The following is a 13,860-nucleotide window of genomic DNA, read 5'->3' as shown; positions in this document are numbered from 1 at the left end:
CATATGCGTCGCGCCTCTTCTCTGGCTCCCACCTGTGGATGAACATAAAGGCGACAATACCCGTGTTCCATGCTGTTGTGTGACCCTGTAGTTTGTATAGGGTTCACACAGTCCAATTATAAGCTCTCCTCCTGGCAACAACTACACTTAAATTTTTTTAAAATAATCCAATTAACACTGAATGATACTGACTTGGTGGAACATAAGACAGTAACAGAGGAAAGTTAGAGAAGAGAGAATAAGGTCATCACTACTTTTAACTTGTCACAAAAAAAAAATCAACACTAATAGACAAAACACTAGCCTAAACTTAACTGTACCGTTCCTAATCTTAAGTACATAATTAACCATTACTCCCACCCTTAACCTACAGCCACCTACGTGACCCAGAGTGTTTCCCTAGCATCTCCGCCGGTCAACAACTCCAAACTGTTGCCACACCTGTGACCAGACTATCTAACGTCGAGCGTCCCCAACGTGAAGTCTACTGACATACTAAGGCTCCCCCTAGCATGCTGTACAAGACCAGTACACCTCGGGTTATTGCGTTCAAATGGAGTAAAACAGTCGATCGCAATAATCTGAGCAGAACCACTAAAAACTACTTAAAATCTATTTAAGAACTACACCTGCCACTCCCCACTGACCTGGAGACCAGCGGTGGCTGGGTGTCCCCGTGGGACATGCGAGGTCACCTGTCACACTCAGCTGACCTGCACTACCAACACCGCTAAGTTCCCAAATCGCCAAATCTTATTACTAACATTAATCACTACACACGCAAGTTCTGGTGAACATTCCCTGAACTACACAAAACTCACAAGATCACTAAACACAACACCAGAGAATCACCATCTCCTAACCTGAAAAAAGCTCGCTAAATCGCGAATAATAAACACCTGTCAAGATCTCCCTGATAGCGCCTGAGCGGCAAAAGACACGTGGGACTGAACAATGTTCAAAAGAACACCAATACCTTAAACATTGTTCAACACCGCTGCCAACATTGTAACGGGGGGTGGGGGAAATAGCTCTATCTTGTCCATTATTCCACCCCCCAGTTAACTAACGAGGCCGGGGGAAACAGCTCTCTCTAGTCCGTTATCCCGTCCCCAGTTAGCTAACTATTCTAGAGCACCTCCAGAGTTCCTAAGGCAGCCTCTCTCGTTCAACACCTTGTAAACCTAGGTATTTGACTACCTAGGTGCTAAGACTACAAGGCGCCGTAACTGGATCAGCTACCCGAAACTCTAGAGAGAACTCTAGAATACAGAATCATTGCCACAAACGTATAAGAGGAAACGAAAGGAAAGAAATGAATAGTGAAGTAATTAGTGAGGGTTTGGGGTGAGAGGTAGGGAGGTGGGAGGAGCGAGGAGGGTCATTAGTTGAAAGTGAGAGCTCAGAGAGGGGTGGAGGGAGAGGTGCAGATAGGTAGAAGGAGAAAGAGTAGATAGTAGAAGTAGAAGAGTTGATAGTAGAAGACGAAATGCTGCCACCATCCATTCATGATCATTACATACAAGACAAGGAATGGAACTTGTCTGTATCAAAATATTCTCAAAAGATGTTATTACCATGTATCAACTCCAAACATGTACTCATTAATATCATGAAACCAGTAACCACAGAGGCTTTCTCACCTCAACTCAAATCTCTAGGGAACAAAGTTAAACACAATTTAAATAATAAATTCATAATTATATTTCCCATGAAGTATCATAATTTAGCAATTCAATTAAAATGTTCCAGTTTAATATGCAAAGTGAGTCATCATCCAAGAATTCGAGAACCCTACAACTTGACTGCCCCTGATCATCACACAACACTTGTAAAACACGACCAAGTCACCTTAATGTTCACTCACCGAGGACTGAGTCTAAGTTGAATAGAGAGGGGGGGGGGGGTCTGTAGTTGACAGAGACTGTCTCGCCCCTGCCGGCCGACAGCCTCCCTGGTAGGGACGTCGTCTCTGCTCTCGTCTGCTGTTCTGTCTCTTAATGCTTTTTGCTGGATAGCTCTCCGAGTTTATATTGGGGAACCTAGTAGCTAACTCCGCCCACAAGTAGATAGCCTCCGGCACTACCAAGCCACTCCTTAAACGTCGGCATGTTTGAAGGCTACCCGGCTCCAATTATACGCTTAGCGGAAGCAAGGTGAAATTATCATGATCTGACCTCAGGTCACTTGGGGTCATTAACGGTTAGAGGTGTGAGATCTCAGGCAGACAACTGGCGCCTCTCAGATCCTTGTCTGTGACTCGTGTACTCTATATATATTTTAAATAAACTAACCCAAACACTTTTACAGTGTTACACCTGGAGTATGCAGCCCCAGCATGGAGTCCATATCTAGTCAAGGATAAGACTAAACTGGAAAAGGTTCAAAGGTTTGCCACCAGACTAGTACCCGAGCTGAGAGGTATGAGCTACGAGGAGAGACTACGGGAATTAAACCTCACTTCGCTGGAAGACAGATGAGTTAGGGGGGACATGATCACCACATTCAAGATTCTGAAGGGAATTGATAGGGTAGATAAAGACAGGCTATTTAACACAAGGGGCACACGCACAAGGTGACACAGGTGGAAACTGAGTGTCCAAATGAGCCACAAAGATATTAGAAAGAACTTTTTTAGTGTCAGAGTGGTTGACAAATGGAATGCATTAGGCAGTGATGTGGTGGAGGCTGACTCCATACACAGTTTCAAGTGTAGATATGATAGAGCCCAATAGGCTCAGGAACCTGTACACCTGTTGATTGACGGTTGAGAGGCGGGACCAAAGAGCCAGAGCTCAACCCCCGCAAACAAAACTAGGTGAGTACAACAAGGTGAGTACATCCCCAAGAAGCAGCCCGTAGCAGCTGTCTAACTTCCAGGTACCTAGTTACTGTTAGGTAACAGGGGCATCTGGGTGAAAGAAATTCTGCCCATAGTTTCCGGCCGGTGCCGGGAATGGAACCCTGGTCCACAGGACTACGTATCCAGCGTGCTATCCATTCAGCCACTGGCGCCCCACACACCGGCGTATGTGTGTGCGTGTGTGTGTGCGTGCGCGCGTGCGTGTAAATATTTAATGTTGATTAAATTAATAGCAATCTATCAAGTGTGCTGAGCTTCAGGTTGGTGAAGGAGGTGGCCGCCCCCCCCCCCTCCTCCCCCCACACACCCACCAATCCATCATTCAGTGTCTGCCTGGCCCACTCCCTCCCCCTCCCTCCCAAGCAAGGTTCGAATCCTCATCATGGCCCCTACTGATTTTCTCATTGATACATCACGTTAAAATGATTTAATTGTGCGTACTAGAATATGTGGAATACTTAGGTCCAAGTTAGGTTAGGTCTAGGTCAGGTTAGGTCCAGGTCAGGTTCTCTTAGTAAATGTTGGTATTTGCAGTACGAGGGTGAAGCACTTATTCATTCCATCTAGCGGCCGACCCCTAAGACTTGCCTTGAGTTTAACATGCTGTTCATTCAAAATAGAAATGTTCTCAAATATGGTGACCAACCCACACACCAGAAGATGGAGAAACGACGACGTTTGGGTCCGTCCCGGACCATTATCAAGTCGTGTGTGAGGGACAGCGATTGATTGATGAAGATTATGCCACCCAAGAGGTGGTACGGGCATGAATAACCCGTTAAAGGGAGAGAGGAAGGAAAGGGCCAAAAATAAGGGAAGAGCGTGAGGTGGGGAGCTGGTAAAGAGAACAAATTAATTTTTATAAGACAGTGAGAGTAAGGTGAATGGTACGAATGGGATGAGTGTAAGAATGGGATGAAGGAAGAAAGGGATGAGGTAAGAATAAGAGGAATGTAAGAAAAACAAAAGTAGTAGGCTTAAGTCAGGTCACGTTTAGTAAGAAGGTTAAAGCATTTAAGTTCGCTCTAACCTTCATTTGTCAAATATAAATGAATATAATTATATATTTTTATTCTGTGTATAAAGCGTTTTTCATAATGAATAAGATGTTTGATGAGTACATGGAATGATCCCTGATCTTCGTTGATGAGGACGGGCTGTTTACAGCAGCCCATCCTCATCAACAAAGGCCAAAATGCTCGTTAATTCAGCCACTAATCTCCCTGTTTATGAATGAAACAACCTGTACACACGTCTCACAACCAACCCGTCCTCGACTCAAGTCCATTCCATCCAGCGGTCGACCCCACAGACACATTCATAAATGTTTACATGCTGTTTCTTCAAAACGGAAATTTTCGCAAATATAAATTAATATTATAAAATATTAGCATATTGTGTATATATATAGGCATATGTTAGGTGTTTAGGCTCTGTTGGCGATTATTTGTATTTGTAGAACGTGGGTGAAGCATTTACCGGGTTGTAGTTCGAACAAAATTCGTCAGTGAAGCACTTGTTCCGGAAGTGTTCGAACGAAATCGGTTGAGTCGTGTGTAAACCGATTTTCATTCATAAACAGGGGGTTTGGCGGGAGCATGGAATCACTTTTGAGTCTTTGTTCGGAGGACGGGCTGCTTACAACTGATAACGTTCGAACCGTTTTCGAACAGTGCTCCGCTGTCGACCTCTGTCTGAATTCAGCCATCCTCCAAACAAAGATCCAAAAGTGATTCCATGCACCCGCCAAACCCCCTGTTTATGAATGAAAAGCGGTTTACACACGACTCACAACTGCTGACGTTCGAACATATCCGGAACAAGTGCTTCACTGACGAATTTTGTTCGAATCACAACGCTGTAAATGCTTCACCCACGTACTACAAATACAAATAATCGCCAACAGAACCTAAACACCTAACCTAACCTAACCTATGCCTATTTATACACAATATGTTAATATATTATAATATTAATTTATACTTGAGAAAATTCCCGTTTTGAATGAACAGCATGTTAAAATTTATGAATGCGTCTGTGGGGTTGACCGCTGAATGTAATGGACTTGAGTCGAGGACGGGTTATCTTGAGGTTATCTTGAGATGATTTCGGAGCTTTAGTGTCCCCGCGGCCCGGTCCTCGACCAGGCCTCCACCCCCAGGCAGCAGCCCGTGACAGCTGACTAACACCCAGGTACCTATTTTACTGCTAGGTAACAGGGGCATAGGGTGAAAGAAACTCTGCCCATTGTTTCTCGCCGGCGCCTGGGATCGAACCCAGGACCACAGGATCACAAGTCCCGCGTGCTGTCCGCTCGGCCGACCGGCTCCCCGGGTTGCTGAATTGTAACTTTGTAAATGCTTCACCCACTTCAAATGTAAGTAATTGCTAACAGAACCTAAACATCTAACCTAAACTAAGGTACGCCTAACTATACATAGAATTTTAATTAATAATTTAACAATATTTATATATGAGAACAAACTTATTTTTATTACGCAGAATGTTAAAGTTGATGAATGTATGTAGGTGAGCTTGGCGGGAAGGACAGGTTGCGTCAGTGTTGTGAGTTGTGTGTGTAAGATGCTCTTCATTAGTAAACACTCTTCATTTGACGATTGGATGAATTGGATGATTTGACGATTGGATGATTGGATGAATTGGATGAATAGGCATTAGACCTTTGTTACCAGCTGGCTCCAAAGTGAACACTGAATCTGAGGCAGTGTTTACTGTTCTTGATTTTGCCGTCATGTCATTCACGATGCCTTGACATCGTGAATGACAGGACCGAGCGCCGCTCACTTGCCTGTAGACAGCATGAATGGAAGGCACCCGAGGCCGCAGTCAGCTGTTTTTTGTTTTCATCCTCCCGTATCGGATGAGTTGCCAACGATGTAAAGTAAAAATATATCCATGGCTTTGAAAGCAATCGTCACTTTGCTAAAATACCTGAGAATGGTGACCCATCAACGTATATATATATATATATATATATATATATATATATATATATATATATATATATATATATATATATATATATATATATATATATATATATATATATATATTGTGATAAAGAACGATGCACAAAGTCATGTCATATTAACTATATAAGGCCTCACTGGGATCATCAGAAACATTGGCAACTCGATCGATACCCGCTGGCCAGGTCGGGTATTTACCTGGAGACCTGCATGGCTCCTTCAGTAGGCAAGTATGAGGTGATATCAGCATATATATTGCTACTACAAACATGTCCATCGATCACATCTACTCAACTTTCGTCGCTTGCAATAATAAAGAAGAAGAGAGAGTTGGTGAGGGAGAGGAAGGGGGGTGAGAGGACAGGAAGGGGGGTGAGTGAAGGGTTTGAAGGGGTGAGTGAGTGAATGAGTAGAAAGGATAAGAATCATCGGGTTATTCAGCAGTGTTCCATCCAACACTTGTACAATTAAAATATAGTCTGAACTTGTCTATTTTAATCGTACAATTGAACCCCCCTTGATAGACCAAGTAACTGAGGCAGATATCGGTGGCCAGGCGTGCGGAGGCGACCTAGTCTGCTACATCACAGCCTTTCTTCATGCGGATAGGCAGGAGGGCATTAGGGATAGTAGGTAGAGTTGCCAGTCCGCAGATAGACGGGAGAGGTGAGGGAGAAGTTAACGAGGCGGGGGTCGGGGAGAGGCTCGTTCAGTGTTGTAATTACCCCGCTGATGTAACAGGAGGGAGAGAGAGAATAACAGGAATGACAGAATCAAGGAGGGAGGAGAAAGGAGGGAAGAGAGAGAGAGGCTAAGAAGTGCGACAAAGGCGATCAATGTTCAGAGAGGAAGAAAGAAACTGAATTATACAAATTAATTGGCGTTAAGAATACGAGAGTAATTGCGGACACTCAAGTATTCCATTGTATATGACTTGTTGCTAGAGCAATAATTGTAGGGTCTGATGTGGTGTTTGGACCATATATTTCTACGTAATGGTGTGTGTGTGTGTGTGTGTGTGTGTGTGTGTGTGTGTGTGTGTGTGTGTGTGTGTGTGTGTGTGTGTGTGAGCGGGCGCTTGCCTGTAAATTAATTATGCTGTAAATTAGCACGGTGCTGTATCCAGCGGGTGTGGACATAACACCATAGATGAAAGACTATCAAAGAGTGTTTTAACTACCACCACTTAACTTAAATGAAAGTTAGGAAAAGAAGCACTATACCAGTCGAGAAATGATCTACTCAAACTACGCTAGGTTCTGAAAGATGCTGCAACAGTCTTCCTCCCGGTCTTAGATCTCTTTCATCTTCCAGGCACACAGGGATGCTTTACCTCATCACAGGACCATACACAGTCAAGTGCTACGGGGTCTCCCCCCCCTCCCCCTTCAATGAGTACCACCCTCCCCCGCTCAATGAGTACCACCCTCCCCCTTCAATGAGTACCACCCTCCCCCGCTCAGTGAGTACCACTCCCCCTCATCATCAAAACGTCGTTGGGTTCACGACGCATAAGTCAAATAATGACGTAATTAACATCTACAAAAGTCTTTATATGACTTATAGTCTAATACTGACTTATAGTTATATGGTAACATGCTAAAAGTCTGCATGTACCAACACTCCCTAAATCAGCGTTACCAAAACACCTCACCTAACCTTTCCCAGGGCTAACTGGCCATGAACCAGAAATATACAACAATATTAATTTATATATGAGAATTTTTTTTTATTCCGTATGAAACATTAATTGTCAGTTATTTGCCTGCTGAATGTGGTCAGTGTTATCTGCTGAATGTGGTCAATGTTGTCTGCTGAATGTGGTCAATGTTGTCTGCTGAATGTGGTCAATGTTGTCTGCTGAATGTGGTCAATATTGTCTGCTGAGTGTGGTCAATGTTGTCTGCTGAGTGTGGTCAATGTTGTCTGCTGAGTGTGGTCAATGTTGTCTGCTGAGTGTGGTCAATGTTGTCTGCTGAGTGTGGTCAATGTTGTCTGCTGAGTGTGGTCAATATTGTCTGCTGAGTGTGGTCAATGTTGTCTGCTAAATGTGGTCAATGTTGTCTGCTAAATGTGGTCAATATTGTCTGCTGAATGTGGTCAATATTGTCTGCTGAATGTGGTCAATATTGTCTGCTGAGTGTGGTCAGTATTGTCTGCTGAATGTGGTCAGTATTGTCTGCTGAATGTGGTCAATGTTGTCTGCTGAATGTGGTCAATATTATTTGCTGAATGTGGTCAATATTGTCTGCTGAATGTGGTCAATATTGTCTGCTGAATGTGGTCAATATTGTCTGCTGAATGTGGTCAATGTTGTCTGCTGAATGTGGTCAATGTTGTCTGCTGAATGTGGTCAATATTGTCTGCTGAATGTGGTCAATATTGTCTGCTGAATGTGGTCAATATTGTCTGCTGAATGTGGTCAATGTTGTCTGCTGAATGTGGTCAATATTGTCTGCTGAATGTGGTCAATGTTGTCTGCTGAATGTGGTCAATATTGTCTGCTGAATGTGGTCAATATTGTCTGCTGAATGTGGTCAATATTGTCTGCTGAATGTGGTCAATGTTGTCTGCTGAATGTGGTCAATATTGTCTGCTGAATGTGGTCAATATTGTCTGCTGAATGTGGTCAATATTGTCTGCTGAATGTGGTCAATATTGTCTGCTGAATGTGGTCAATATTGTCTGCTGAATGTGGTCAATATTGTCTGCTGAATGTGGTCAATATTGTCTGCTGAATGTGGTCAATATTGTCTGCTGAATGTGGTCAATGTTGTGTTATTGAACCTTGCGTGACAGTATTGAACTTACAGTATAGCTCTGGGTGGAGGAGGAGTTATCTGAGTGCGTGCGGAGATAATGCAGTTCAAGGCACTCGAGCTCCGAGTTGAAGTGCTCTGACAAACCTCTTCATTTACTAATGAATGGGTGACACTTGTTATGTATCGTCTGAACTCAGGAATCATTCTGGGCGACTTGCTGAGGGGAGGGAGAGAGGGGAGGGGGGAGAGGGAGAAAATGGAGGGGGGAAAGAGAGTGAGAAGGAGAGAAAGAGAGTGAGAGATGGGGGGAGGGGGGGAGAGAGAAAGAGGAAAGTAGAGAAAGACTCAGACGAACCTATCCCAGGACCATATCGCAGCGGCCTCGCTCCCCCCTCCGCACATATCTATCTATCTATCTATCTATCTATCTATCTATCTATATATATATATATATATATATATATATATATATATATATATATATATATATATATATATATATATATATATATATATAACACGTTTTCGTTAGGTTAGAATGGGTTAGGTTAGGTTAAGTTAGGTTTGCTTATAGAGTAGCGATGACGTATAAGTTACATTTTTTTGTCTGATTTTAGACCTGACTGGAACGACCACTATGAGGAGTGTGCAGGTTATTTGTATGTGTTGGTTGAGGGACGGTCAGGTGTGGGCACGTCAGGTGTGGGAACGTCAGGTGTGGGAACGTCAGGTGTGGGAACGTCAGGTGTGGGAACGTCAGGTGTGGGAACGTCAGGTGTGGGAACGTCAGGTGTGGGATCTCTTCAGCCTGGGAACGTGGATGGGACAAAAGCCAGCACTCCGGTGATACACTTTGATGCTCTTCAACTAACTTGTGCGATAAGAAATTAAGAGTAGCTGAATGTTTTATTTTACAAAGAATTTTCTGCTCAATTTAATTTCTTCAGTTTTGTCTTGTATGTGTTTGATGACTCCACAAGTTTACGTTTTAAAATATAGAACGTACGGGATAAACATGAATTCCAAATGTGGTTGAAAGACTCGTCCTTCTGCATAAGACTGGCTAGGGATCTTAAGACTGGCTAGGGATCTTAAGACTGGCTAAGGGTCTTAAGACTCCCCCCCCCTGCCTAAGACGGCCTCCTCGCCACAGAACCAGCAACAAGAGGACTCCACCACCGGGACCATTGTCGCCTCCTGCTGCTAACTTCCCTCCAGCTTGCGCATCGATTACCAATAGAACGCTTGCATTTCTCACCAGAAACGGAAACAAACAAACCCTCCCGGAGGTGTATATAGAGGCGAGGCGCCGCTTGGGAAGTGAGTCCTCGGAGTTAAGACGACGAATTGGTCCGACGATCACAGTGACGGTAAACGCCGGGAATTACAATGGCTATTGTATCGACGTTGAAGCTTCGTATAATCCTGCGACGCCAGCTTCTCGTCCCGCGGAAAATCCCTCTGAGTGAAAATATAAAAAAATGGTTTTGTTGACGTGTGAATATCCCGGTGCTGGACACTGGGTATGAATGGGTGGTTAAGCGTAGAGCTGAAGGATAGGGCTGAGGGATATAACTATATTAGCTGGTTGGTCAGCAGGTCCTTGTGGTGGTCTACATAACCCAACCGCGATTGATAGTTCTCAAGCCCAACACTGAATCTGAAACCACCGTTGGTATACTCCAGAAGTCCTACAGCTTCATAGGACCAGGTGCACTGTACTCCTCCAGCACCACCACACTCCACCACACTCCATCACACTCATGACAGTCACCACGACCCCACCATCACATTCATCAAGACCCACACCCTCACCATGATCCCCAACCCACAACGACCCCCACCCACTACGACCCCAACATCACTACAACCCCACTATTACCACAACCCCCACCTACACCACAACCCCCCTCCATCACCACAACCCCAACCATCACCACGACCCCATCGTTACCACGACTCCACCATCACTACAACCCCATCACCACAACATCATCACCACAAAAACACCATCACGACAACACCATCACCACAAAAACACCATCACCACAACATCATCACCACAACACCACCATCACCACAACACCATCACCACAACCCCATCACCACAACCCCATCACCACAACACCATCACCACAACCCCCCCCCCATCACCACAACCCCCCCATCACCACAACCCCATCACCACAACACCATCACCACAACACCATCACCACAACACCATCACCACAACACTATCACCACAACACCATCACCACAACACCATCACAACACTATCACCACAACACCATCACCACAACACCATCACAACACTATCACCACAACACAATCACCACAACACCATCACCACAACACCATCACCACAACACCATCACAACACTATCACCACAACACAATCACCACAACACCATCACCACAACACCATCACCACAACACCATCACCACAACCCCACCATCACCACAACCCCCCCATCACCACAACCCCACCATCACCACAACCCCACCATCACCACAACCCCACCATCACCACAACACCACCATCACCACAACCCCACCATCACCACAACACCATCACCACAACACTATCACCACAACACCATCACCACAACACCACCATCACCACAACACCATCACCACAACACCATCACCACAACACCATCACCACAACCCCACCATCACCACAACCCCACCATCACCACAACCCCACCATCACCACAACCCCACCACAACCCCACCATCACCACAACACCACCATCACCACAACACCATCACCACAACACCATCACCACAACACCACCATCACCACAACACCATCACCACAACACCACCATCACCACAACACCATCACCACAACACCACCATCACCACAACACCATCACCACAACACCACCATCACCACAACACCACCATCACCACAACACCACCATCACCACAACACCATCACCACAACACCATCACCACAACACCATCACCACAACACCACCATCACCACAACCCCACAAACACCTTCAAGAACTCCTCTTTACTTTTTGTCTTGCATTCAGCGCTTCAGAATTTCAATTAGTCAAGCCATTAACCGCACTAATTACCAGACAGAGAGATACACACCTTCTTGATTAGCCTATTGGAGGTGTTGGTCGGTCGCCCGGGGCCTCCGTATTGTAGCTTCTTGTAGTATAAGCAGGATATTCAAATTCTTAAGAGAGTCGCCGAATTTCCCAATTGTTATTTTTTTTAGATCAAGTTAAGATGGAGTATTGAGGAGTGTGCCTCAAGACGGCTCTCTGTGGGGTGAAGATGAGTGTAGCGTGACCTTGCTCTGTGGGGCCTCAGCAACCGGCTTCTCATGCTCTGGAAACTGCATTTAATTTTATTTGTTGCTGCTGCTGCTTCACTATTTTATATTCCCTTCTTTATTTCCCCTCCCTCTATTCCCTTCCATAATTCCCCTCCCTCTATTCCCTTCCATAATTCCCCTCCCTCCTATGAAGGTAAAGAGTAAGGAAGCAGCACTAAGCGCACAGAACAGACGGGCATCACAACTTAGGTAAAAGAACGAGGAAGGATTATATTGGGCCCGTGAGAGCGGCGGTGAGGCAGGATGAGACTGACACAACAGCTACTGTGACCTGCGCCACACCTATACCAAGAGGACGACGGTGAACGACCAGGTGATCACACTACACTCACGGTGGGTGTAGTCACTGGAAAAGATTAAGAAATGTGCGAAGGTTTAAACTTAATTTTAAGATGGATTTTTTGTTATTAATCTGGTTTGTAACGTGTTCCTAGAGCTGACACGTCTAAGAGAACAGGTGCCCCACTTGATATATCACGGTGGTGTATAGTAGCTATATGATATATAGCAGCAATACAAGTACTACTATACCGGATGTAATGAAACAGTCTCCCCAGACAGGCTCTCACTGCGGATACTAAAAGTGGCAGCGGAAGTATTGTGAACAAGTGCTCTAATATTTGACTTTTTCTGGAAAAAGGAAAGCTGCCAGACTGTTGGAAAATGGTAAGTATGTTTCCTAAGAAGGGAGAGACTGATCCAATGGAGGCTTATAAAATACACGGAACTGCTGAATTCTGCTTCGAAATTCTAACATGGATTCAATGAAGGAAAATCATGCTTGACAAATTTATGAGAGATCTTCAACAACATGACGGAAATCAAATAAGAGATTGTGGGAAGGCCAAGCTGAATCTTCCTCGGTCGTCGGAGAGCATGACCCGCACAAGACAATGTTATTCAAGTTAGACCAGCAGGTTTGTGGGTCCAGAGTGTGGTAATGACAGCTAAGAAGTACCTCTCAGTAAGGAAACACAGGCACACAGTGAGAGGGGGGAGATATAAGAGAGAAGAGAGGTATCAGCAGGAGTACCACAAGGGTGGGTACCGTGCGCCCCGTACTGTACCCTGTGACCAGCACACTGGGCTGGGCACAGGAGATACGCACCCTCGTATCTATGTTAATTATGTTTTGTATTAGTAATACAAAACTAATAAGACGAATCAGGACAGAAGACTGTAAAAGGCTTCAAAGAAAGTTACAAACACTTAAGACATGGCTACTGAACTTCAATTCAGACAAATGTAAAGTTATGTTGATAAGAGTAGGAGTAGGTTTATCCGTGCATCAGTACAGACTGGAGGAAACTCTGATTCATGAATCAGAAAATATATAAGACTTACGAGTACGCATAACCCCAAAAAATTTGGACAAATGAGCCTGTCTGATAATATATCAAACCCACGTGAGACCCTTTCTCGAGTATGCAGCCCCTCCCCCGTGGAACCTCCACCTGAAAAAACACAAGACAACACGAGAAAAATTCAAAATATATTAAAAAGTAGCAAATATTGTTCTACTTATTCTCTTTATTCTCGTTCTTATTCTTCTCTTTATTCTTATTCTTCTCTTTATTCTTATTCTCTTTTCTCTTCTTAATGTCTTTATTTTTCTTCTTTCCTTTATACTTTTCTAGTTATTCTTGTTATAATATTATCTTCAAATCGGCAGTTTTAGATAATCCAAATAAAATTGTCTCTGAAGGTGTTCAGAAATGTTCTGAAGTGTCTGAAGATGTCCAGAGGGGACACCTTAAAGAATCTTTGAGAATCTTCCTGGGGTGTTCTGAGGTGTCCTGAGGTGTCTTAAGGTATTCTGAGGCGTCCTGAGGTGTCTTGAGGTGTTCTGAGGTGTCCTGAGGTGTCCTGAGGTGTCCTGAGGTGCCC

General features: G+C 44.4%; 1 protein-coding gene across 3 annotated transcripts in view; it reads right to left on the bottom strand.

Annotated features, from left to right (window-relative positions):
* Mip (Myoinhibiting peptide precursor) overlaps positions 1-13,860 on the bottom strand; it is a 139,295-nt gene that overhangs the window by 35,669 nt on the left and 89,766 nt on the right. The gene's annotated exons all lie outside the window — the stretch shown is intronic.

The sequence above is a fragment of the Procambarus clarkii genome, chromosome 27 (assembly GCF_040958095.1).
Source record: "Procambarus clarkii isolate CNS0578487 chromosome 27, FALCON_Pclarkii_2.0, whole genome shotgun sequence".
NCBI lineage: Eukaryota > Metazoa > Arthropoda > Malacostraca > Decapoda > Cambaridae > Procambarus > Procambarus clarkii.
The sequence above is the reverse complement of the archived record's forward strand: the minus strand, read 5'-3'. Positions and strand labels throughout refer to the sequence as shown.